This window comes from Protopterus annectens, chromosome 2.part0 (assembly GCF_019279795.1).
Source record: "Protopterus annectens isolate FY-2018-M chromosome 2.part0, PAN1.0, whole genome shotgun sequence".
Taxonomy (NCBI): Eukaryota; Metazoa; Chordata; order Ceratodontiformes; family Protopteridae; genus Protopterus; species Protopterus annectens.
Genome location: NC_056728.1, coordinates 1,626,967,503 through 1,626,994,972, shown reverse-complemented (window position 1 = coordinate 1,626,994,972; position 27,470 = coordinate 1,626,967,503). Strand labels below are relative to the sequence as shown.

General features: G+C 44.5%; 1 protein-coding gene across 1 annotated transcript in view; it reads right to left on the bottom strand.

Moving 5' to 3' along the window:
- The window catches only part of LOC122792861 (peroxidasin homolog), a 1,756,079-nt gene that overhangs the window by 958,644 nt on the left and 769,965 nt on the right, over window positions 1-27,470 (bottom strand). The gene's annotated exons all lie outside the window — the stretch shown is intronic.

Genomic DNA, 27,470 nt, shown 5'->3' with positions numbered 1-27,470 from the left:
CCAACACAATCCTGGGTTGTTGAAGCACAAAACAAGAAAAGTGCCAGCTGGATGCATGCCTGACAATGGGAAGTGAATCGGGCTGAAAATAGAAGTAAAGGGCAATAGAAGAATCACGGCAGACAAGTGTAAGTCAACACCAAAGCCCCCACAATAGCAGGACCTGCTGTAAAACCAATAATTAAGATACCCTGCAGCTGGAATAGCACAAACACACCCAATTCCATCAGCATCATCCATTGCACAATAGTATAAGGTGTGAAAGCCCCTCACACACACTTGTGTATTCCCAGACACTCTGCACCATTGGTGTATACAGACCGGGGACTTTTAATATGTATATGTTAGGGGCTGCCATAGCTTTGATTCACCAGCATGTGCTGGAGACTGACGGTGGTGTGGAGGATGATGCTAACAACCATCTCGGGCACTGGAGGAGGAGATGAATGTTCAGACCCAGGGTAACCTACCAGGGGCTACATGATCTGGAGATAGTAGAGCATTACAGGGTGGACAGGGACATCATACAGCAACTTGTTGAGCTGTGCGGGCCATGCCTCAGAGCCAGAAGTAACAGAGGGGAACCCATCCCAGTGGACACGAAGGTATGTGTAAGCTTGAGAATACTAGCCACAGGTACCTTCCAAAGGCCAACTGGGGATATCATGGGGATCTCACAGGAATCAGCATCCAGGGTACTCCACTAGTTCCTGGATGCCATGTTACTACATGTCAATGAGCACATACATGTCCCCTGAACATAGGAGGAGTTGGCCAGCAATATGCGTCTCTTCCACCGTGTGGCAGACTACCCAGAGGTACTGGGTGCAATAGACTACATGCACATACACATCAAGTCACCAGCTAGTGAGCAGGGTAGGCGCTACATAAACCACAAGAGATTCCCCTCCATCAACTGCCAGGTTGTGTGCAATGCCCAGGGCATTATCATGGATGTGTGTGCCGGCAGTCCTGGAAGCGATCACGACTCCCACATCTGGCATGCCTCACAGCTGTATCAGGTATTTGCCAGGGGGACATCCCATATGGCCACCTGGTGGGGGATGCTGGCTATGCACTGGAACCGTGGATGATGACACCCATCAGAAATGCACACACAGCCACGCAAGAACGCCATAATGAGGCACACGCAGAAAACAGAATCATCATAGAACACATGTTTGGGATGCTGAAATCACAGTTCCATTGCTTGGACATATCTAGTGGAGCCATGCAGTACTCTCCAGGAACATGTGCCCACATCTTCATAGCATGTGCCATGCTACACAATATGATCCTGCGGAAACAGCTGCAGCAGGGACAGAATGGTGAAGGCCCTCACAGCCCACCAACATTGCCAAGGGACCCAACAGGCACAGGGGGGCTCAGACCACAAACACCCTGTGCTAGCCCCAGTAGGCAGATGGAGGTGTGCCCAGTATGCCCACGCCTTGGCAATAAGGGAACATATAGCACACACACTGACAGTGTAGGCACACATGGACTGGACACCCTTCTCCACCTGCACACACAGCAAACATGGATGGCACACACACACGAACACCTGTAAATTGTCATGTATAGGTGGTCTACTGTGTGCATCCTACATAGGTAGCTCTCAACTACTGTACACACAGCCGCCATTTGCACAAGGTAAGTCAATACCTGAACAGTATATTAAGTTATCAGCATGTGTCCATACTGTATGTACAGGTTCACAGATACATAGGTAGGTACATGCCCAACCGCCAAGGCCACTCATAAGCATATGCAAAACGTGTCTGCTGTCGCCACCCCATCAATCAACTAACTGTCCCTCAGTGGAGCAGAGCCACTTGCAGGATCCCTGGGATGTAGCTACTGTTCACCACCCACTCTGCAAGGATTCCCCAGAGTGTTAGTGAGGGGTTTTGTATAATGTAATCAGGGATGTGTTTCCAAATAATGGGTAGTATCCCTGACAGGAATCTTCACAGATGTGAACATGTTACATAGTATACCTTAAACACAGCTTGCATATATAGGTAGTTCTCCACAGAATAATAAACATGTGGAACACACAACCGCTGAAATGTGCGTTCATCACCCTTGCACTACCAGTGCCTGGTCTGAGAGGTAAGATATCACTGCCAGGATTATAACATGCAACCATGTACACATTCATCACAATAACATACCACTAAGCTACCTGAGATGTACCAATGGCAGTGGTGTATACTGACAGGATAAAACACAAAAGGTAGGAATGTGTTGAAATAGCACAAACCAGCATGTACACAATGAAAGGTGTATATATATATATATATATATATATATATATATATATATATATATATATATATACATATATATATATATATATATATATATATATATATATATATATATATATATATATATATATATATATATATATATATATATATATATATATATATATATATATATATATATATATATATATATATATATATATATATATATATATATATATATATATATATATATATATATATATATATATATATATATATATATATATATATATATATATATATATATATATATATACACAATCATAAATAGAGAGAGAGAGAGAGGGAGAGATATGTTGATATATGGGGATATACATATATATGTAGATATATAGATAGGTTAACAACATCTACATAACCATGGAGGTACATATAAATGGAATACCTACCACATACCAACTGCTTTACATACCGATGCACGTAATTCTGAGGCTTAAGGTCCGAAAGAACACAGTACCAAAACACCAGATGCACGAGGTGTAATCTCACGATGTTAATGGACAGTATGCTTCTGGTGTTGTGGTTTGGTTAGATTACTGTGTGTAAGTGTGTTTCTTAGGGCTGTAGTGTGTGTAAGTGTGCATTCTGTGTGTGGTGTGTGTTGTTGGGGGACTGTAATGTGTGATTGTGGGATAGCTTTGTGTGTCTGTTTGCTCGGCCTAGGATGTAGAATATTAAAGTAGTGAGTGGTGTGTGGGGCGCAGACACCTACATGGGTTGTGTAGGGGGCTTGGCCACCTGCTCATATGTAGTGTAGGATGGTTTACTTGGATGTGTTGAGTAGCAGTGTGTCTGTGTGTGCATGTGTGTGTTCCATGTTCGTGTTACCTTCACGAGTTACTATTGATGTCGGTAATGTGGGGTATTGGAGTCTGTTCCCTGAATTGTGTGCTTCAGAACACTGTGGTTTCAGAATTCTGTAGGTCTCCCGTATACAGCGGTTGAAGTGTTCACATATGTGTATAACACAGACCATAGCAATCACACATTCCGTCACTACCAACCTTTATGAACAAAGGATATGGAGAGTATATGCCTATACACCATTACAAATATGTGCTATGGACATGAGCCAATGATAGGGTTACCACCTGTTCCACTTTGTGAGGGACACTCCCTCTTTGCGTGGTTATGTCCTGACCAAATATATTAAACGTGGCAAATGTCCTGGGATTGTAGGACATAATTATGTCCCATATGTACTGTAATAGTTGCATACAATAGTTATTTCTGTATCTAAAGTACCTACATGGTACAGGTAACAGGATAAGCTACTAAACTGCTACAAGAATAAGCTTATAATTAGGCAAGAAAGGAAAGTTCTATCCCTTGTACTGACCATGGGTTTGTGTCGGCCTGTAAAATCAGATGTGTGTCCTGAAAAGGACCCACAATGGACATATGAAAATGTGGCAACCCTAGCCAAAGAGGGTCAGTCACTAACACAACTACGATGACTGCAAATACCTATGACAGAAATACACAGCTATCATGTAGCAACATGTTATTACATTCAGATGTATTACCGAAGGGATTAAAGGACTAACATCACCTGCATGCTATACAGGAACCACATAACAGTGCCTTAATGAATCAGCCTGCAAATACCATTGTATTAGTCCACAGTAGGATAGGTGTTCAAATAGGGAAGGAACCCTCACGCACATAGCGATTATGTATAAAAGCAGTTTCTACACACCTGCATTTGCTAAGCACACTCACCATCCCCCCCCACACCCAAATATATTACAATACAAACTGTAATAACATCACAAATCATTCACACACTGTACGACATCTGCAGAAGCCTTAATATACCTTGTCAGAGACACACTAACATGGCCCTAAGTGAAATAGCGGCTGTTATACAATGGAACAGCTGCTGATGTAATAGGGTTTGTTTGCACTAATCCTGATTTAGAGGGTTGTGCGTACACCGGGATGTGTTAGCAATTAGTGAATAACAGCACAGTATGCTACACTTGTACACCAAATCAAGGATGTCTGGTGAGCACACTGTATACCACATAACAGTTCATGCATAGCCATATTGCCTTCAGCTGGCCAAACATCCTTGCCAGACTTAAACATCTGCAGAAGTATCAGGTACAAATAAACCCTGCATAAGTAGCACTGTTCTGAAATATAACAGCTTTACTCATATGTAGAACTAAATCATCTAGCCATTACACACAGTTCATGGGAGTCATGAAGCTAATATATCTCTGTGTATCTCCATATAGCTGTTGAAATATATCACCGTAACACATCTGGGCTGTCTCCCTCGAAGTAAAGCAAACGGACAACGCTAAAAGGAGTACTCACTTATACACCACTGTTGCCATGGTATCGGCTAATGGAGTAGCTGCACAGCTGATGTGCATCCAATTAACTGCTTTGGAACAGCAATTGGTGGACAGGATACCACATGTTATCGATATGTAACTAGAAAAGGATGTGTCATCACACATTCAAACCATCCATATATACCAGTGGAACATTACAAATAACATTGAAACACAAACCAAAAAGGACTGAATCAACTGTTAACGATATGTCGGGTTACTAATAAGGTATGTAGAACAGTCAGTATGTCTGTGTATGTAGTACTATTCTGTAGTATTTAAAATGCATGCAATCCATATAGTGGAAACAATTATCTTGTAGTGATGTACTTTTGAGCATAGTCACGCTTGTAGTATTTGTGTGTACTGCTGTAGGTCACAAGGCAAACACCACATACACCACAAGGGATGCTATATAAGGGCTTTGAACAGAAATAAGGTCACAAGGCAAACACCACACACACCACAAGGGATGCTATATAAGGGCTTTGAACAGAAATACTCCTCACCAACCGACGTCAGTGGCAGGGTTGGTCCAACAAGTATGTGCTATAACAGGGGATAGTATATGTTGATATATTGTAACTGTAGCCATATGTATGGGTGTAATACAGAGAATAACATGTGGAAGGTTGGGCCACTGTGCAAGTATGTTTTGCATTGTGGGATATTGTGCCAATAACTGTGTAATGTACAGTATTGTAGGCAGATATGTATTACAAGCTACATAGCATTACTGTGATGGTAGGCAAACATTAGTTATGTCAATCGGCATTTACAATACACAATAACAGGATACATATGTCTTTTAGTGAGCCGACAGTTTATCAGCATGATAGCAAAGTAAAATGGAAGAGCTATTTAACTATCCATGCACATAAGACATGTAATATGTGCAAAGGTAGCTACTAGGCTGTCTTAACAAGGGTATCTGTAAGCCTAGCTAGCGTGTGTTGTCTTTCACCACCCCCATGAGTTGGTTCCCTCTGCCGCTGAATGGCAGAGCCAATAGTTCCCTGTGCCTCTGTCCAGCAGAGCCACTGCAGTGATCCCCAGGTACATGTCTGTCTTCCATCCACATGGCAAGGTTGCCTTGAAGAGTGCTTGTGAGGGGCCCTGCCTGAATATCATTGTAATCATGTTTCAAAGCATAGGGAGTGTCCGGGTCAGGAATCTATCCATTCAGCATGTCCTACTCATCGTTGTGGTTAGGTCTATATCCCTAGAGCATGTGGCTCTCAGGGGCTTCTGTTTAGGTGGAGCATATCCAGCAATACAGGGTTGGACATGGGCCTTGTATGTCAAGCAGAGATCACCTGTGAGTATGCGGTATGCAACTGAGTATAGCTGGAGTTTCGTAGGTTGGGCTGCATAGGTCATCTGTTTGAGGTCAGTAATCCTCTTGGTGTGGTACTGGTGTCATCTTCCAAGCTGTTGCAGTTGTCTTGTAAGGTATATCCCAAATGGGGTGTTGTATCCTTTAATGGGTCTGATATGACATGTGTAGAGTCACAATGGCCCCTCTGATCTGGATGCAAACTCATTAGAGATTAGGGGGGCCATGTAGGAGGATATTCTAACCACCTTGTCATTATGGGTATTGAAGGAGAGATTGCTATCTACTGGTGTTTCCGGATCCAGTATTACCTTTTTTTATGTAGGGGACTAGCACCTATGTGGTAGTCCATGGGTAATTAGTTATATCCAAAGGGGATGACTATGCACTTTTAGGCATTCAGCTTGACACCATGATATTAACACCAGGTATCCATCACAGTGCGACCCTTCCAGAGGGTGTCTGTAACAGCTGGGGAAACCATTATGTCCCCTAGTTTGCAGTCATCCTGCAAACCTTTTCAGCCAAAGCCCTCCTGTGCATGTCTGTACGTCAGAGAAGTATATACCAAACATGAGGGGTCCTAGGACTGAGCACTGGGGGACAGGAGTTGTAACCAGTATACAGTGGACCTAGGGTATGCAACTCCTACTGTGTGTGTTCTGTCCGTGAGCCACTTTGTAAGCCATCACATGACATAGGGGTTAATGTTCAGGTGGATGTGTATGTTGATAATACCAGAAGGAGGAATGGTGTTGAAAGCCTATGAGAGATCTAGGTAGGCTGTGTGGACCTTCTTACCCTCATGTAATGCCTTGGTAACTGTCTCTAAGAAGCCCACCAATTTTAGGAGGCATGGTCCGGCCTTAACAATGCAAAAAAGGGAGGGGTCAAAGGGTGGCAGGTACCCAATGTCTCTGACAGTGATCCATGATGTGCACCATAGCCTTGCAGACGAGGCTAGTCAGGCCTATAGGGAAATAGGTCCCGTGGTCCATTGTGGCGCCACTTTTGTGGAGTGGGATAACTGTTGCTGTGCGCCATTCAGGGGGCACTATGCCCGATATGAGGCTATTATTTAACATGGTGTGTAGGTGAGGAGACAGTACGATCCGAAGTTCATGTAAAATGCAGCCCGGGATGTTGTCCAGTCCCATGGATGCTGTGATATTGCCTTCAGAGTGTACAGCTTTGAGAGGGATCTGCCAGGATGTTGCCAATATCCATTGTTTCTGTAATGTTCGTGCCTTTGTGCTGTAACTCAGAGCAAATCTGGTTGTTGACATTGAGGCTCTGTGGTTGTTGTCGGTATTAGTTGCTTTAAAGTTTTCATAGCTAGCTTTGGAGAATCGTATAAAGGATCTCACCTTCTTACTGAGGCTGGCCAGGGATCTCCTCCACTCATGGTATATTACTCTCGTTTGCAACAGTGTCTTCCTTCTGTAGTACAATATGTTTATGGCAGGGGACCACCAGATTGGTTTAGTTAATTCTGAGTATAGCGTCCTGGTTCTGTTTGGGATAGCACAAGCCATGCACTCCTGTAAGTGCTTATAGAGTGCATTTGTGTAGGATTCAGCAGTTGTAACAGTACTGTCCATCTGCATGGGTGTCATGACGTCTACCACGTCTGCCTAAAGAAGCATGTAGTTGGCCTTGTAGACATATTATACTGTGGTTCGCTTAATGGGGGGGTAGGTGCGGGATGTGGATATCAACGGTGTTCAGCACATGGTCTGATCGGACCAACGAGGAGTTGGCTTCATGTGTGGAGCACCAGTCACTCATGCTGGTAATGACTAGGTCTAGGATATTGTTGCCCTGGTGGGTGTGTGGATATGTTGAGTTAGGGCATTGGTGTTTATGAATTCCAGAAACCGTTGGGCTAATGTGTTGGTAAGTACAAAAAACAAGCCAGCAGCAAGCAGATAGTGTCAAAAGAACAGTTTAATAAAAACTGCCCCAACAGCCTAATGGCATCAAAAACATACCGGTTTCGGCAATGGTTGGAAACCTAGCCTTCTTCAGTGTAAAACAAGAAGCCAAAATAGGAATGCTGTATTTAAACAGATGAAACCATGCTGATTGGTTACAAAATCATAAGCATGTGCTGATACTCAAATATCATAAAATAACACATAGTTTTCATAGTTGGTACACAAGTAGTTTTCTCAGTTAATGGTGGGGTAGATACAGTGAGGCTTATGTGATGAGTGTGGTGTTGTGGACTGTGTACCTTCTCCACATGACAGTCAGGCTCAGGCTTAGTTGGAGAGACCTTTACCTCCAGTTTGGCTAGATGAGTGCCTCTCTCACAGGTTGTAGTGTTGGGTGCTAGGCGGAGAGGCTTGTCTGTGTACATGAGGCAATGTGTACATTTCCTCAAGATGTGTCCAGATTCATCAGATAGACAGGTGAGAACACTGGCAGTTAACTCTTGGACATGCCTGACTATAGAACTACATTCACCTAGATAAGTGAGGAAGGTGTGTACAACAGCTACATTACTCTACAAAGTGAGAATAGTATGTACAAAACCTGTTCACCCTTACCTGTAGGTGATGTGGAAGTTTGAATGCTATAGTAATCATTAGCTTACGTACTGTTTACAAGTCCTGAACAAGTGCTTAGTATGGATAAGCAATCCACATAGGGTCTTGGATAATATAAAAAAATGGCTCCCTCCCCCCAACAGGTACACAAGCCTATATCCATGTACACCACAGGGCCCCTGTACCCACAACTATGCAGGTACAAGCTGCACTCAGTCTGCATGGTACCTGCCCACATCACAGGTTGTATCATACACATTTGGCAAAACAAGATGCTCTCCACATACACATCATGTAAAACATAGCTCCATGTCAGATTGTGTAAACATTGAATGGTGCACACCAACAGGTATCACAACCTAACAAAGGGGAAGACACCACTGATAATGGGAAGTATTTTACTACTACCCTGCTGAGTCTGGTCTGGAAGGCCATGAACCTTGATCACTTAAGTGATGTCAGCAGTACAGATGTAGATGACAGTATGGTTGATGTCACACTGCATATCATAACCTTGCCAGGTCATAGGACATCATCACCCATACTGTGTACCACCTACACTCGGTATACTAGATGTACATTCCTATGTCACAGAAGTGTTTAGCAACAGGACTGCTGGCAGAAACAACACTACAGAAGGTGTCTGAATAATACATGATCATCACACCAGTGGCAGCTACAGTCTGTCAGGGTTAATGAATTCTATCCCCCCGCATTGTAGTCCATACCTCACAGACAAACAGAAGGCATCTGCCTATTGAAGTATGCAAATGACTATGACCTAGGAGCAATAGCTGACTCGCATTGTCACCCCTATGTTAATAACCCTGTACCCATGAACTATCACCTAGGCAGCAGTCATCATAATGGAAACTTGTGTGTGAGCGATGCAGCTGGGCAGTTGTCTTGCCTGTGATAGCTATGTCACCACACCTGTCAGGGACTCATATGTGGCAACCCTAATAATAATAGGGTGCCATTCATGAATATAGAGATCATTGTCCAGCCATACAAATAACTCAAGTGACCCATATCAGATCACATATTTCCTTTAAGGGGTATTGGTCATGTGCAGATGGCCTACACTAGCCTTCCCATTCCCCCATCTCCACTATGTAGCATGATGCATACCCTGAATAAATCCATGTCCAACCCAGTGATGTCAGACATGCTACACATACTCATCCTGATTTCAAACACATACTTCATGGACATCCACCTACCACATGCTGGACAGATCCTTGTCCCATACACTTGACATAGTCCTGCCATACTATGCATTCCTGTCCGTCATAGCTGCACATCACTCCCCTCTCAGACATGGTGTGATGACCGCATGGTAATGCATGGCATATGTATCATTAACCCTGTGGATCAGTAATGTGGCACTGCTCCACCTGACCCCACAGAACCACCTGTCGGCTACTGCCAGGTAACCTTTTATCCTAGATGCATACATGGTCCATGGCATATAGCCCACTAGTTGACTTTGACTGTACATGCCATAGTTGATATCCATCCCTGCAAATACCATCTGGCTAGCCAGTGTCCCATGTGTATCACATGTTCAACACAGGTGATACATGGCAGGATGTTGAATCAATGTACAGTGCCATGTAGATGTATATGGCAGAACACATACATGTAAAACCTTATGTGAGCATGTCTGCCAGGTCACAGGTCATGTCTGTTAAGGCAGTGTAAGTCCTTATATGTGACATATACACTGCATCAAGGCCAACTGCATTAATGTGGACACATCCAGCCATGTGCTGATAGGTAGGAGCACCAGTACAGGCAAACAGACATGCCCACATCAAGACAGCAACCACATGGAGTATGAGCAATGTAATCAGGTGACACACACACACACACACACACACACACACACACATGGTGATAATATCCACTCAACATTGAGTGTCACATGTGTGTGACACAAACACTTCAATGTCATGTAGGTTTGCAAATACAACTATTTAAACTAAAGTAATGTGATACGATTGTATGTTCAGCTGTAGATCTGTATGTCTCTGAGGTACTGTGACCTGTCTCCATCATTATGTCTTCTAGGTATGCCGCATGCAAGGCTTCCCCCTTTTACACACTTGGAGGATGAGGCCCTCATCCCATACCTACTCAATAATCACAACATCCTGTTCAGCCATGTGCCACATGATGCACAGCAGCGGGATGTCCTGTGGATGGAACTTTGCAGGAGGTTAATGATGTGGGTGGCCACAACCGCACATACCAGCAGGTGCGCAGACACTGTACAGACCTCACTAGATGGGCAAAACAACGTATGAATGTAATCGCCAGGGAACAAGGTGCAACAAGTGGTCGACCACCAACCCAGCCCCCACTCACACATACCGAGGAGCTATGGGCCAACCTGGGGACACCTGCAGAACCACACCCACAAGCCTTAGCCGATATTGTGGAGGTGGGTTTCTCTCAACCACTGAGCCTGGAGTTGCCTGGTAAGTCAGTACTGCACCTGTAATAACTATATTCCATATAGCTGCATGTGTCACTGTACAATATGTAAAGTAACATCATATGCAAGGCATGTATATACACATGCCACATACTATAGTATGCTACTCTGTGTATGCACACATGTGCATACACCATAGTATAGTCTAATGTACTGGTGTATGTGTTATGCACGTTTCTCCCTGTAGCCTTTATACAGGGGTGGATTATGCTCATACTGTTGTGTTACTCCTATTTAGGTACCTCTGACTTTCCATGGTGACAGCAGCCCATTGCAGGTGAGAGTGTTATTATTTATCAGGAACCGTAATGCACAAATCTATCTGCCATGTGGCCATTCACAGCTTGCACCTGTCACCCCTGGGCTTCCGGATATTGGCAAAGGCTCTTGCCACCCCCATAGTGCCTTTTTTAGGCAAGGCTCAAATTCTAAACCTACCACCCTAGAACACAAAAAAGGAAAAAAACTAAGGGTAATGCTGCTCAATGCCAGAAGTCTCAATCTCAAGATGCACGCACTCGAGGCCCTTCTCAGTATGGAAAACATCGATGTCTGTGCTGTGACAGAAACCTGGTTCAAGGCTCCTGAGAGCACCCCAGCACTATCAGGTTTCACCTCATATCATGCGTTCCGGCCCCAAAATCCGGACAACACCAAAAAAGGAGGGGGGGTGTCCATATTCATAAAGGACACCCACACCTCTAGGTTGGTGGCAATGCACGATGCATTGGAGACCATCCAGGTGCAATTAACCATAGGCAAGACTGCTCTGCAATTTGTAGCATGTTACAGGCCACCCTCTCAAACTCAGGAACCTCACATGGCCTTCCTGAAAACACTGGAGGGAATAAATGTATCTCCAAACACCATCATACTAGGTGACTTCAACTACCCTAATATAGACCGGGAACACTACTCAAGCCCAAACACTCTAGCCCAAAGGTTCCTGGAGTTCATAAACTCAAATGTCATGGAACAACTAGTCACCATCCCCACAAGAGGAGAAAACATACTTGATCTCATCATCACGAACATGGGATCACAATGTTCAACACTGGAAGTATACCCTCACTGGTGAGATCAGATCATAAACTAATCTCGCTGGAGGTCCTCATCCCGCCCCACCTGAAATAAAAAGACCACAGTGAAAAACTTCTCAAAAGCCGATTTCACACTTCTAAAACTAGTGTGGCCTCCTTTAAGGCCCCTGAGCCAGTGGTAAACATTACTCAAACCGCTGAATCACTTACAAATGCCTTCTACCAGCACCTACAGGACTGCATGGATCAGGCAATCCCAAACAAAACTAAGACTCTTTGTACCAAAGGCAAGCATCCAGTCTGGTGGACCCCAGCCATAAACAAGCTCTACAACAAAAGGAGGAAGCTACTACAAGATAGAGCAAAATCCTTGAAAGGTAAGACACCTTTGATCATTATAAGTAAAAAACTAAGAGCTCTCATAAAATCATCCAAGGCAAATTTTGAGAGTAAAATCGCCAAGGACACAAAAGACAATCATAAGGCCTTCTTTAGCTATATTAGAAACCTAGGAGGAAACTCCTAGATATGCTCAGAATTAGTTCAAAATGATGTGAAGATTACTGAACCTACACACATTGCCAACATACTGGCTGACAGGTTCAGTGCAAACTTCTCCCCCCCCCAAAAGGAGAGATATCTATACCAGAGGATTGTAGCCCCCCAAACATCTCCAACGCCCAGGTGAGAACTGCTCTTTCCAAGGCAAAAAACACAGCATCCATGGGACCGGATGGTGTCCCCGGCTGTGTGCTCCACGAACTCAATGAGGAATTAAACCCGCAGTTAGGACAGCTGTTTAATCTTAGCATCACCTCAGGATACGTACCCTAGGAGTGGCGCACGGCGACTGTGGTCCCACTTCACAAGGGCGGTGCCTCCACTGACCCTGGAAATTACTGTCCCATTAGCTTGACAAGCCTTATCTGCAAAGCCATGGAGAGGATCATAATGGAACTCATAAATAAAGACATAGGGAACTTGCAGACTTTGGATCCAACCCAGTTTGGCTTTGTCAAAGGCAGATCATGCCTTTTAAACTTGGTTGACTTTTTCGAAACAGTCACCAAGGCCATTGATGAGGGAAAGGCAGTCCATACAGTCTACCTCGACCTGGCAAAGGCCTTCAACACAATACCCCACTCAGGTATCATTGAAAAACTCATCAGCTTGAATGTAAACCCATACATCACAAGATGGGTTGCAAACTGGCTAAGTGACAGAACCCACAGGGTCAGAGTTGCTGGAGCCATGTCAGACTCAAAGCCTGTCACAAGTGGTGTCCCACAGGGCTCAGTCCTGGGTCCACTCTTGTTCGGCATCTACTTTTCTGAAGTACAAGCAAACACAGGAGGGTTATGGCTGACAAAGTTTGCAGATGACTGCAAACTGGGCGCCATAGTTGAAAACACTTCTGACACAGATATCCTTCAGAAGGGCCTCACAGAAACAGATAACTGGTGCCAGAGCCATGGCCTAAAATTAAACGCCAAGAAATGCATAGTCATACCCTTCGGGAAAAACAAGGTTACCCCTAGCTACCATATAGGCGGGAATCCACTGAGCACAGAAGAAGTCATCAGGGACCTGGGGACCCAGGTTGACACTAGCCTTTCATTTGAAACTCATGTTGCTAAAGTAGTCAGGAAAACCTTCTACATTGCCCACCTGATCATGAAGGGATTCACATCTAGATCAAGGGAGGTCATCGTCCCCCTGTACTCATCACTCATTAGACCTATGATTGAGTAAAATGCCCCATTCGGAATGTGTCTGACCCGACACCTGCAGCAGCTGGAAAGGCCCCAAAAGTTCCTCACCAAAAGGATAAAGGGTCTCAAAAATATGTCTTATGCTGCCCGACTGAAAGAACTCCAGCTCTATTCAGTCTCATACCGCTTGCTCAGAGGTGACCTGTGCCTGACATATAAGGCCATGTCAAACCCAGATTTGATGAATATGCTTCACCTCAAAAAATCTAGATCCCTCAGAACCACAAGGGCGGGAGACTTAAACCTTGACACGGTTATTAATAGAACGTGCTGGAGGGACAGATTCATCACCCAGAGATTCCCTATGCTGTGGAACAAAATCCCGGTACATGTGAGGCAGAGCACCTCGCTGGCCTTGTTCAAGAGGAATTTTGACCAATGGATGGGAGATCGCAGATATACCCCAGGGATTACTTCAGTGTCACTGCTTGACAGAGGCACAGCAAAATAATAGGCATAGTTTTATTCAAACTAAAGGGGTGGCGAAAGCCACATAACTATGGGCTAGGCTTATAAATGCCCTTGGGCAGATAGCCTAGTATGAACCTATGAACCTATGTACACATAATTTATGGCCTGTCACAATATACAGATTGGACTTTCAATGCATCACAATGACTATCCATGTGCCACACTTGCAAACTATGTGAATCATCTCACTGACATGAATCCTCACAAACTTTATTGCCAGATGTGTTGACAGTTGTGCATACAATGGTGGAGGTGCTGTTCACTTTAGGAATGTACAACAGATCTGATCTACACATGTAGTGAATACAAACAGTACTACACAGTGGGCTGGAGTATGGCCAGCACACAGGTTTCTCAGGTGTGGATCATAGCCCTGCTATGAATGTCACACAATGTGATGTGCTATCTTGACATGTCCATGACATCTATTGGCCTGGCTGCTACACTGCCTACCTGACCTGAAAACATATCCCACCCTTTATCTGCATAACCCTGTTGTCAGTGGAGCATATATGTCATATGGGACAACACAGACATGTGAAATAGATGCCCATCACTATAATTTGGTCAACACATGTAAACACATGGCCATGGAGGATGGCCAGAGACATGGAGCAACACACACACTAGAAGTGTTGTGCTTGTGTGTACACCCTGTCATACAATGGCTACACATGGTTCGGCCATGACCTTTGTATCATGGTCATAATGTAGATGTGGAATGCTAGACATTCTACAGGACTGTACACATCTTGTGTAGGCATAATATCAATCCACCAAATGGGATGTATTGAACATCTTGAGGGTGTTGCAACATGACAGCAGTTACTTGAACAGTATCCACATCAGGCCACAGATACAGTACATTCCTGTGGCTGGTGATGGACATAACAGCCATACCAGCTCCTCGGGTGTGTGTGTGTGTGTGTGTGTGTGTGTGTGTGTGTGTGTGTGTGTGTGGTACACAGATGTCATGTGGGACATGGTGTACCGACGTGTTGGCCATGTCTGCCCATAGTTGCCAGGCTGCAGCAATATGGGTGCAGATGTGCAGGGTTGTCATCTGTATACCCATCAGTGACCTGTGTCACAACTTCCATATCATGGTTTAGTGTGTATACACCTCAGTGACGTGGGTCACATTCCACAGTATATATGTATTGTATTAGAACACAGTCATGGCTATGAACCCTGTCTGTAACTCACACTGTATAGCACTATAGACTCCTCATGATTCCCTGCAATGGCCATGCACATCATCTAAATTTGCAGTATATTTAAAGGGTGGACAGACAACACTGAATTGGTACACCATTGCCCTATTGTATATTCGACAGGACACCATTGTGTTAAACATGTATGCATGTCATTGCACACATTAGCAGATCACATATCATACTACATGTGATTATCAAGGTCATATGCCACACATCAGGCAGGTGTACTGTTAACCTGTGCTGGTCCACACGGTGTAACACAGGGATGTTGCTAACCACCACTATGATTGTATAATTTGCATGCCATCTGCTATCACACATGCATGCTGTGTGCAACCTAAGGATGTATGATAACTACCACTATTATTGTCTGTGCAGCATGCCGTCTGCCGTATCATATGCATGTTGCATGCCTTCTGTCATATCACATGCATGTGTGTGTCTATTGTATAGACTGTAATGTACAGTTCTTGTCTGCCCTCACAGGTGATGTAGGTGCATTTCCCTCCTGCGGTACATCTGATGTTAGTGTCCCCACAGACTCTAGCAGTGATGATGAACATATGATTTGGTCACAGGCAGAGTTGTCAGGGGCTGAAATTGTGCCATTGGTTGCCATTCCATCTATATCCACCTCATCCCCGCACATAGATCCCATACCTGCACATACCCCATCACCAGTGGCCATAGAGGAAGGACAGTTGGTGCGTGGTAGCTTGGAACATTCTGAACAGCTCTGTGTTACTAAGTGTGTGAGCATGCATGCCCAGTGACACCTTGTGTCACCCCTGTGACTAGCACTTGCTCTAGAACCTGCTGGAAAGCACTAGGAAGCCTGAAACTGATTCAAGCACTCAGCTCTCCTGTTCAATAAGGAGAAATTAATCATAGGCACTAAACAGCCTATAATTGCAAAGTACCTTGCAAAGGTAAGCGAAAACAGCTCTTAAACTTTACAAAAAAGCACCTAAACAGGTATCTCCAAGGGTCAGCTTCTGGTGATTTCTCCTGTCCACCTGGTGAATCTGGGCATACTGGGGCAATGCGGCAACTGCCTCATGTACACAGACAATCCTCTCCTCCTACCACCCAACACTACAACCTGCGAGAGATACACTTACATAGCCAAACTGGAAGCAAAGCTCTCTCTGGCCAAGATTGTGCTAGAGAGTCAATAGGAAAAGGTTAAAACCTGCATTACACCTCAAGCAACTCATAGCCCTTCAAAACCCACACCATCAACACCCAGACATAGCAACATTAAACCCACATATGCGGAGGCCCTTAACATTAACCTGCCCAAGCAACAAGGCCCTCCGAAGCCAAAACACAAACAAACACCAGTCACAACCAAAGTGACACACAGCTCACAACACCAGTGTGCCACCCAACAACAGTCTCTAAGGCACGACAATGTACCCAACACTTTAGTCATAGGTGACTCTATAGTCAGGCACACTGATGTCCCACTCACCAGGCTGAACAAGGAGAAAATTACAGTCAGCTGCCTGTCAGGTGCCAGGATCTGCCACATAATGCATGCACTCAAATCACTCCACAACAAGTACAAATATGACTCTGTCATTGTCCATGCTGGAGTGAATGACTTGAGACGTACCTCCCTGGACTACAGGAAAAGAGACATGGAAGAGCTCTTGGGTCATGTGACCCAGGCAGGAATGACCCTAGCCCTGAGTAGCATCCTGCCTTCACCCAGAATGATACCACAGTATAAGGACAAAATGATTGACTTCAACAATTGGCTAAGCTTCTGGTGTCATTCAAAGGGGATCCAGTATTTGTCTGCCTGGGAAGACATGATCGACAAACCATGATGCTTTGTCAGAGATGGTCTGCACCTGTCACAACTGGGATTTAGGTTACTGGCTAAAGCTCTTTCCACCCCTATAGTGCCTTTTTTAGGCAAGGTTCAAAGGATAAAACCACCACTGTAACAGATACAAGCATGCAAAAACTGAAGATAGTGCTACTCAATGCTAGAAGTCTAAACCTCAAAATGCACTCTCTCGAGGCACTCCTAAGAATGGAGAACATCAATATCTGTGCAGTAACTGAGACCTGATTCAAGGCTCCAGAGAGCACCCCTGCAATACCAGGCTACAATTCTTACCACACTTTTCGGCCACAAAACCAAGACCGAAACACTAAAGGTAAAGGAGTGTCCATATTCACCAAGGATATTCACACCTCCAGGCTAGTTGCCCAACACAATGCATCTGAAATTCTCCAGGTGCAACTAACACTAGGTAAGACTGCAATCCAAATTGTAGCTTGCTACAGATCCCCCACCATGCCCCAAGATTCTCACTACACCTTTCTAAACATGCTGGAAAATATTAAGATACAACCAAACACCCTAATACTGGGTGATTTCAAATACCCTGCCATTAATTGGGAAAACTACTCGGGTACCAACTCCTTTTCCCAATGGTTCTTGGAATTCATAAATTCCAATGCTCTGGATCAAATAATCCATTGTCCCACCAGGAGCTACAATATCCTAGACCTGGTCATTACCAACATGGGAGATAGATGCTCCACATCAGTGGTCACCCCCTCATTGGTCAGGTCTGACCATAAGCAAATTACCTTTGACATCCACATCCCACCCCCACCCTCCCAATAAGGAAACCTCCTTAAAAAACTTCTCCAAAGCCAACTTCATGCTACTGAAGTCAGAAGTGACAAACTTCACAACACCCACGCAGATGGGATCTGGTAGTTCGACTGCAGAATCCTACACTAAGGCACTGTACGAGCACATTCACTCATGCATGAATTGTGCCATCCCAAACAGAACTAAGATGCTCTTCTCCAAAAAAAGGAAGCCAATCTGGTGGTCCCATGCTATAAACAAACTATACAACAGAAGGAAGAAACTGTTGCAGAAAAAAAGGAAAATCCCAGGATGCAAAAAACTCCCTCACCAGCCTCAGTAAGAAGCTGAGATCCCTCATAAAATACTCCAAAGCTAGTTACGAAAATAAAATTGCCAAAGATTCCAAAGACAACCACAAGGCATTCTATAGTTATGTCAACAATCTAAATGACAATGCTCAGATCTGCTCTGAGCTACAACAGAATGGCATTAAATATACTGATCCCAAGGATATTGCCAATATCCTGGCAGATTGATTTAGTGCCTTCTTCACCCCCCTCTCACCCCCTAAAGGGCCCATCTCAATACCAAAAGATTGCCAAATTTCGATAATCACGGCCACACAGGTAGAAACTGCACTCTCCAAAGCTAAGAATACAACATCCATGGGACCAGATGAAATCCCAGGCTGTGTACTACATGAACTACAAAATGAACTGGCACCTCACCTAAGTGTCATGTTTAATCATAGCCTCACCTCAGGGTTCATGCCCACTGAGTGGCAGACAGCTACAGTTATCCTGCTCCACAAGGGAGGATCCGCCTTGGATCCCAGGAACTACCGTCCCATCAGTCTGACAAGCCTGATCTGCAAGGTCATGGAACGCATTATCATGGAACTTATAAACAAAGACATTGGCAACCTTCAAACACTGGACCTCACCCAGTTTGGGTTTGTGAAGGGCCGATCTTGTCTCCTGAATCTGATTGACTTCTTTGAATCAGTCTCCAGAGCTGTGGATGAGGGTAAGGCAGTCCACACAGCCTATCTGGACCTTGCCAAGGCCTTCGACACCATCCCCCACTCTGGAATCATAGATAAACTTACTAAGCTGGGCATAAATCCCTACATCACTCGATGGGTTGCCAACTGGCTTACGGACGGAACCCACACTGTGAAAGTAGCCGACTCCAAATCCAGCTCCAGACAAGTGACAAGTGGAGTATCTCAGGGTTCAGTCCTGGGACCACTCTTGTTTGGCATCTTCTTGCAGAAACAGATGCCTGGTGCCAGAGCCATGGGCTAAAGCTTAATGCCAAGAAATGTATAGTTATCCCCTTTGGAAAAAAACATATACCCATGAATTGCCACATAGGTGGCAGGACACTAAACATTAAAAGTGTGATGAGAGACTTAGGAACACAGGTGGACAGTGATTTCACTTTCGATAACCACATCGCCGCAACAGTCAGGAAATCCTTCTATGTGGCACACCTCATCACTAAGAGCTTTTCATCCAGAAAAAAGGAGGTCATTGTCCCACTGTACTCATCCCTCATTAGACCCATTATAGAGTATAATTCCCCATTTGGTATGTACCTCACAAGACATCTGCAACAGCTGGAAAGGCCACATAAATACCTCACTAAAAGAATCACAGGCCTAAAGCAGATGCCATATGCTGACCGTCTAAAAAAACTCCAGCTATATTCTGTGGTATATTGTCTACTTAGAGGTGATCTCTGCTTAACATACAAGGCCATATCAAACCCTGAGCTGTTGGACATGCTCCACTTAAAGAAATCCCAATCCCTCAGAGCCACATGCTCCAGGGATCTAAACCTTGTCATCACAATGAACAAAACATGCTGGAGGGATAGGTTCCTGACCCAGAGACTCAACATACTCTGGAATAGACTGCCCATACATGTCAAGCAGAGCACCTCATTGGCCCTCTTCAAAAGGAACCTTGATAATTGGTTGGGAGATAGGAAATTCACCCCGGGGATCATGTCAGTCACCCTGCCAGACAGGGGTCGAGGGAAGTAAATACTGTGGGAATAAATATCCAGGGAATTGTTATGGCTAGGCTTGCATAGGCCCTAGGGCCAATAGCTTAGTACCAACCTATGAACCTATGAACCTATGTTGGTTATGTGCCTCTGTGTATGGGCATGGCCATTGTAACCCTGTATAGTGGTAGTAGTCGTCCATTCCACAGATGGGCATACTCCAGGTCAGGATGGATTCATACTTTAAACACACAGGTTCACAGGTATGTACATCTTAACTGCCAGCATCCCTGTTGATGTCTGCATTCCCAGATGGTCATAATGACAGCCTTAACATGTGTTGTCTGTGTGGCGCAATTCGTATATATGTAGTATTGTAATAGTAATCTGTAAATAGGCAGGTGTTCCGTACCCGACACTGGCGTGTGTGTGTATGTCTGTTCCTATTTGCCGGTGGACACTAAACTGCTTTTAGACTGGCTACACTCCATACATTTCTTATACCCACTGTTAGCAAGGCAGATGATGTCACCCATCTACAAATACACCTCTGGGAGGGCTGTGTCCCAGTAATCTCAGTAGCACATTCTGTAACTGCGTAATGCTGTACTTTAATAAAGTAGTTAGGTCGGTGTTCTACTCCCACACTTGCCTTGTGTGTGTGTGTGTGTGTGTGTGTGTGTGTGTGTGTGTGTGTGTGTGTGTGTGTGTGTGTGTGTGTGTGTGTGTCTCCCCGTTTGCCTGAGGACTGAGTAATACCTTTATACTGCTCACACTTCAAACATTTCTTATACCCACCGTTAGCAAGGCCGATGATGTCATCCATCTACAAATACACCTCTGGGAGTGCTGTGTTACAGTAATCTTGGTAGTGTGTTCTGTAACTGTGTAATACTGTAATGTAACAAAGTAGTTAGGTCGATGTTCTAGTCCCACACTTGTCGTGTGTGTGTGTGTGTGTGTGTGTGTGTGTGTGTGTGTGTGTGTGTGTGTGTGTGTGCGTGTGTGTGTGTGTGTGTGGGTATGTGTGTCTCCCCATTTGCCTGAGGACTGAGTAATACCTTTATACTGCTCACACTCCATACATTTCTGATACCCATCTTTAGCAAGGCCGATGATGTCACCCATCTACAAATACACCTATGGAAGTGCTGTGCCCCAGTAATCTCGTTAGCGCATTCTGTAACTGCGTAATGCTGTAGTGTAGTAAAGCAGTTAGGTCAGTGTTCTAATCCCATACATGCCAAGTGTGTGTGTGTGTGTGTGTGTGTGTGTGTGTGTGTGTGTGTGTGTGTGCCTGCATGAGACAAGTACAGTGCTTTGTAGTATTTGCTGTAGGGCATGCCCTAAACACATATTGCTGCAGTGTGATATGGTAGGGGTTTGTATACAGGACATGGCAAGTGTGTGTTTGTCTGTCAGAGCCTGTGTAGAGGTGGCCATGATTGTCTTACCATTGGACATGTTTGGGAAGGGTTTTGTAGTTTTCCTATATAGTATCCATCTTATGACACATTGGCCATCTCACGAAAAGTACAGCTGTCAGTCAGGCATGGCACTGAGTTGGCAAGTGATACTCATACATCTGGCAAAAGGGCTGGTGAACTAAGTTCGCAGCCCTACTAGTACCCGGTATATGTCCTGCACCCATGTGCCATGCACATACAACCTTGCCTAGGATATCCCACTATGTTGCTAGTAAAATGCACATTGAGGACAGATAGTAGGCATGGTGTGACCACAGCAGCCTGCAGAGGACATGGCACCTTGTACAACGGTACAATTGGCACATATATGCAGACACTGTGCCTTCACTATGTTCCACACTGAATGGCTGCAACATATGTGGTGCCATCATATGTGACCCACTAAGGCCAGATAATGCTGTACACATGTGCCCTGTATGGACCCATGCCACTGACACCACGGAATACCTGTCCATTCTATACATACAGGTGCAGGGCCGACCCGCTCACTGTAATCAGGTTTCACCACACCAGGCCAGTATTGGTATATCGGGGTATAATAGGCTGTGTACACTACATGTGTCTGCCAAACCAGGTACACCTGTACATGTCACTGTACAGTATTGTGGGACATGCACATCCCAGGCAATGTCCTTGTGAAGGACTATCAAACACAGACATGGCATGCATTGCAAAGCTATGGCCCTACACACTGGTAACCAGGATGTCAGACCAGATATTGCAGTACCCATCTGTGTGGGACATTGCAGACACTACACCCCTGCACTGCACACCATTGTCGGGTGACACATGACAGTCGCTGTGAGTGGTACCTGGATGTGGTGTTCTGACACGGCATCGCAAATGATATCTGGATGTACCTCAATCATTTTCAACAGTGGGAAATAGCCTAATGACAGGAGGGTGATGTGCCACACAACTACAGCATATAAGTGTAGCTATGCTGCATTGAGACTACTGCCTGTTTAACATGCATGTGGTAATGGTTATTCTGCATGTTAAAATACAGACATGACAGTACTCTGTTCATGAGGGAACCCTATCTGTAGGGCCATCTGTGAAAAGGTCAGTGTGTACAACCATTTTTCTCCTGTGTTACACACTGAACACACTTCTGTGCACAGCAGAAGGATGGTGTGGGGATTGCAGACAGTACATGATGATAAGGATGTGTTACTGCCATCACATCCCTGACTGGACATGTGTCACATGAGACAGTGGTATGACTGACACTGTGTGGGATTCCCAGTGACAAGCCAATGATGGGCAACTGTTCATAGCTGCGGCCACATGTCTACTACACACTTTACAGTTACCATGCAGTATATATGCATGTGTTGTGCTCCCTCTGCAAATGTATACAATCTGTCGGGTTGCTGGTGATATCTATGCATACTCTTGTAGGTAATCCTGTATGCTGTTGTCTATCACTAAGCCATATATGGGTTTAAAACACAACACCATAGGCCAAATGGGTTGGTAGGTCCCGGCAGATCCTCCTGTCCCACTTCCACTGACCACGGCACTGGGCACTAGCACATCTGGGGCCCAGCCATTAACATCAGCCTCTGTTGGCTATGCACCACCTTCTGTTGGCTCCACCACTGAAGATGGAGCATGTCCCCCTTGGGAGCAGGCCCAGACAGGTACATATCTGCTGTTGTGCGGTCCCGGACATGTTTTGTAGGTGGCTTCCTAAGGGGTTATGAAGCCAGATATGCCAGTTCAAGTGTGGAGTGTCACATTTACAGGGTGATGCTGCCTGTCCTGGACAGCCCACAGCATTGTCTGCTTTGCAGCTGTGTAGGTGCAGTGGCAGTTGCCCATGGCTGGAGACTTCCATCCCACTGTTCCCATGGGCTTTTGAATGCCGAAGGCCCATCCTCATTCAGGGTGTATCCCCCCCACATGTGTCATATACCAACCCTGTATGCTGTAATTTCTGTGCTTCTACCTATCCTCCACGGCCATACCTACACTCCTTCCCCAACATCTGACCCTCACCTACGGTACATAAGGCCATTTGGCTCCTAGGACACCATCTGCCTTATACATAGCTGCCCATTACACACACATGCCCACTGGACACATGAAACCCTTGTAATATGCATCATAACATACTACTGTTATCCTCACCACTGACCCTCAGGTGCACAGTCCTGGTATGCACATCACTCCTACATGGTTCAGGTACACATGAGGAGGATGACCCCATTGTACACATAACACTACCGGTCCCTCTATGGTCAACCGATTTACCTTTATCATGATGATGATGTTGCACATTGCAGGGGTACTGTTCACACATAATGATTGGACAGGTACTGTTGTGTTAATGCACATTAAATGCACAGAGTGATGTATACGACCAATGTACAACTATTGTCTGTCTGAGGGAGTCTTGTGATCACATAGAGCAACACCACTACATAATACAGGCGTCACTGGAGTTTCCTGTTGCATTCGTTTGTAATGCTTTGTTGCCACATGGCATGTCCCTGATACATCTCTATATATGTATGTACCTATATGCTGGACATAAACACTCATATGTACTTCTACATGATAGGATACATTCCTATACTGTTGAATGACCTCGCTGTATGTTATCCTCTGGTTACAGCCTCTTACACACGATTAGCCTCTACATTGCTTAACCAATCCAATACTCGCATACTGGTAGCCAAACACGCTTACACCCACTCGTTCCCGCACTTGCTAATACATCAGCATTGGTGCTTGCATCTGTCACTCACACCCCTGGATGTGAACGAGGACCACAATATTACCTTGTGATGCCTATTACATCATACTACATGACTCCAGTATCGGGATTGGCCACCCATTATGCGACGGCATCACATTAGGCTGTACGGAATCTGCGGCCTGTCCAGTGACACAATCATATGTGTGTGTACCTCATACAATGTGCTCCCACCTTGTGATGCCTATTACATTGGAATACATGAATACAGTATCAGAAATGGCTGTCTATTAGGCAACAGCATGGCGTTCATCTGTACGGAATCAGCGGCCTGTCCGGAGATTCATTCATATTCATGTGTTCCTCTAAGGCATACCTTGTGATGCCTATCACATCGGACTATATGACTACAGTCATAGCCGGCCTTAGGCATAGGCCAACTAAGCATCTGCCTAGGGCACCGCTTTAGTGGGTGTACTTTACCGGTATTTATTTGGTGTAGGTAGACCAGGATGGGGGCAATGGGTGGTGAGGTGGGGGGTGCCGTTGTGCCCTCTGCCTAGGGCACCAGTTGACCTAAGGCCACTCCTGACTACAGTATCGGGAATGGCTGCCCATTAGGCAACCGCATGGTGTTTGAATGTACGGAATCAGCGGCCTGTCTGGTGAATCATTCATAATTGTGTGTTCCTCTTACAATCTGCTCCCACCTTGTAATGCCTATCACATCGGACTACATGACTACAGTATCGGGACTGGCTGCCCATTAGGCATGGCTTTTGACTGTACAGAATCAGCGGCCTGTCCAGTGAATTAATCTTATTTGTGTGTTCTGCATACACTCTGCTCCCATCTGGCTGATACATGGGAACCGAGAGCCTGCATTACAAATGGGTAGTTGGGTCGTGGTAGCCACATCCATCGGATGGGTCATGCTACCGTATACCTATTATAGGTTTGCCACCTTCTCAATTGGCCAAGGTAGGACTTTAGGGTAACCACCTGTCTCACTTTGCGAGGGACAGTGCGAAAATAATCAAGACATAGCACATGTCCAGATTACAGGACATTATTATACTCTATGTTTCATTAATGATTGCATACAACATTTATTTTATATATGACACTTCTAAATGTTATGTGAAGTAGCATAAGCAATTCACATGCCACTAGATGAAGCTTTTATTTGTGCAAATAAGTGTAATCCTGTACTATGCACGGCTGTAGGTATGTTTAGTCCTGGAATGTCTGACATTTCTACAGAATATGTCCCACTCTGGCCATTTGGAAAGATGGCAACCCTATAGGACCTGTATGTACAGACATCAGACTTTGCAGGGCAACACACCCACAGCCAGTAGAAAGGGGTGTACTTCACTGTTTCGCCTAAATAAAAGGATACTCTTGTAGCATTATAGTTGCTTATACTGTTACCTATAACATTTAGGTGTTTCAGAGGAACATAATTGTTTTATGCTACTACTACAGACAATATAGGTAGTCTTTGCCCTAAATCACAGGACATTTGCCTTAATTACAGTTATTATGCAGGACACAACTGCCCACAGGGGAGTGTCCCTTGCAAAGGTGGACAGGTGGTAACCCCATACCTTTTATTCTATCAATCTTCTAAGGTAGTTGGCGGAACATGCGCTTTCTCTCACTATCAGAACTCTCATACGAATGGGGAAGAATAAACACTGAATCACGGACACTGCATAACGACCTCAGGGACACATTTAGAAGGTTGGTGCTATTAACCTGACACATTGATGGACACAGAGCACATATGTATTCATACACATTTTCTGAGGTGCATGCAGTTTATGACTCATACATGTTGTCATTATTCATTACATGTATTCCGCCACCTTTCCTCCTAATATCACTAGTTCTAGGATGGTTTAGTTGAGACTGTGTTAGGATTCTGATTCGTAATCACGGACGTCCCTGGTAATCGGGGACAGCTCAATGATATGGTCCCTATGTATTCCCCCAATGGTTTACGGACTGTCCAGTAGATGTGCTCTTATAGCTTGGGAGGTATGTGCATCTGCTATACCCACATCAGAATATTACTTACACCCACGGGTTGGTCCTAATACGTGTCTGCCAGCCAACACATGCACACCTAGCCCCATAATCGCATACCCATAGTTCCCCCACGTGCCACTACTCTACAGCACTCATCCTTACTGTGGGCACAGGTGGACGCAGGTGGGATATGAACACAACCCTACACACTGCCCAATGTCCCTGTGCCGGGACACATGTCGTACATTGTGTCAACCCATGTGTTATCAGGCTTGCACAACCTACTGATCCTTGTACAACTACATCCTGGTCATAATGGTGTTCCCTCATTGGTTGAAAGGTACCACATTTTTTGTGTCCCGCAAGGGACGTCGCTGTCCATGTTTAAAGTGTAGACCTTGTAGATCTCTCCCACTGGTAGTTTCCTGCTGGTGGTCTGAGAACCAGTGTTGTATTTACCTTTATTGTGTGTCTGTATGTCTCACCGGCCTAGCTGGTGTGGGTGATAAGTAGATGTTTATTGAGTGGACCTCCCACCAACATATGCCCGGTCTAAACATGTTACCCATAATTGCTGTAACATAACCTAGGTATATACATGTGTATATTTACTGTAACATATATATATATATATATATATATATATATATATATATATATATATATATATATATCTACTTACATTAATATATACAGACATATCTGCATATGTATTCATACATGTATATTCATATCTTGCTGTTATATATATATATATATATATATATATATATATATATATATATATATATATATATATATATATGTATATGTATATATCTATATATATATATATATATATATATATATATATATATATTTATATATATGTACATCAGTGTGTCAATACATTCCCTGCTCATACGCACTTACACATGCGTAATGGTGTTTATAAGCTTCACCAGCATACTAGTGCCTTATTCATTATAACGCTGACACACTCCAGTTATCTTGTAATCGGTATGTAGCATGTTATACAGTGGACAGATGTCGCTATATGTTCATGTAGGGATTACCGATGGTAA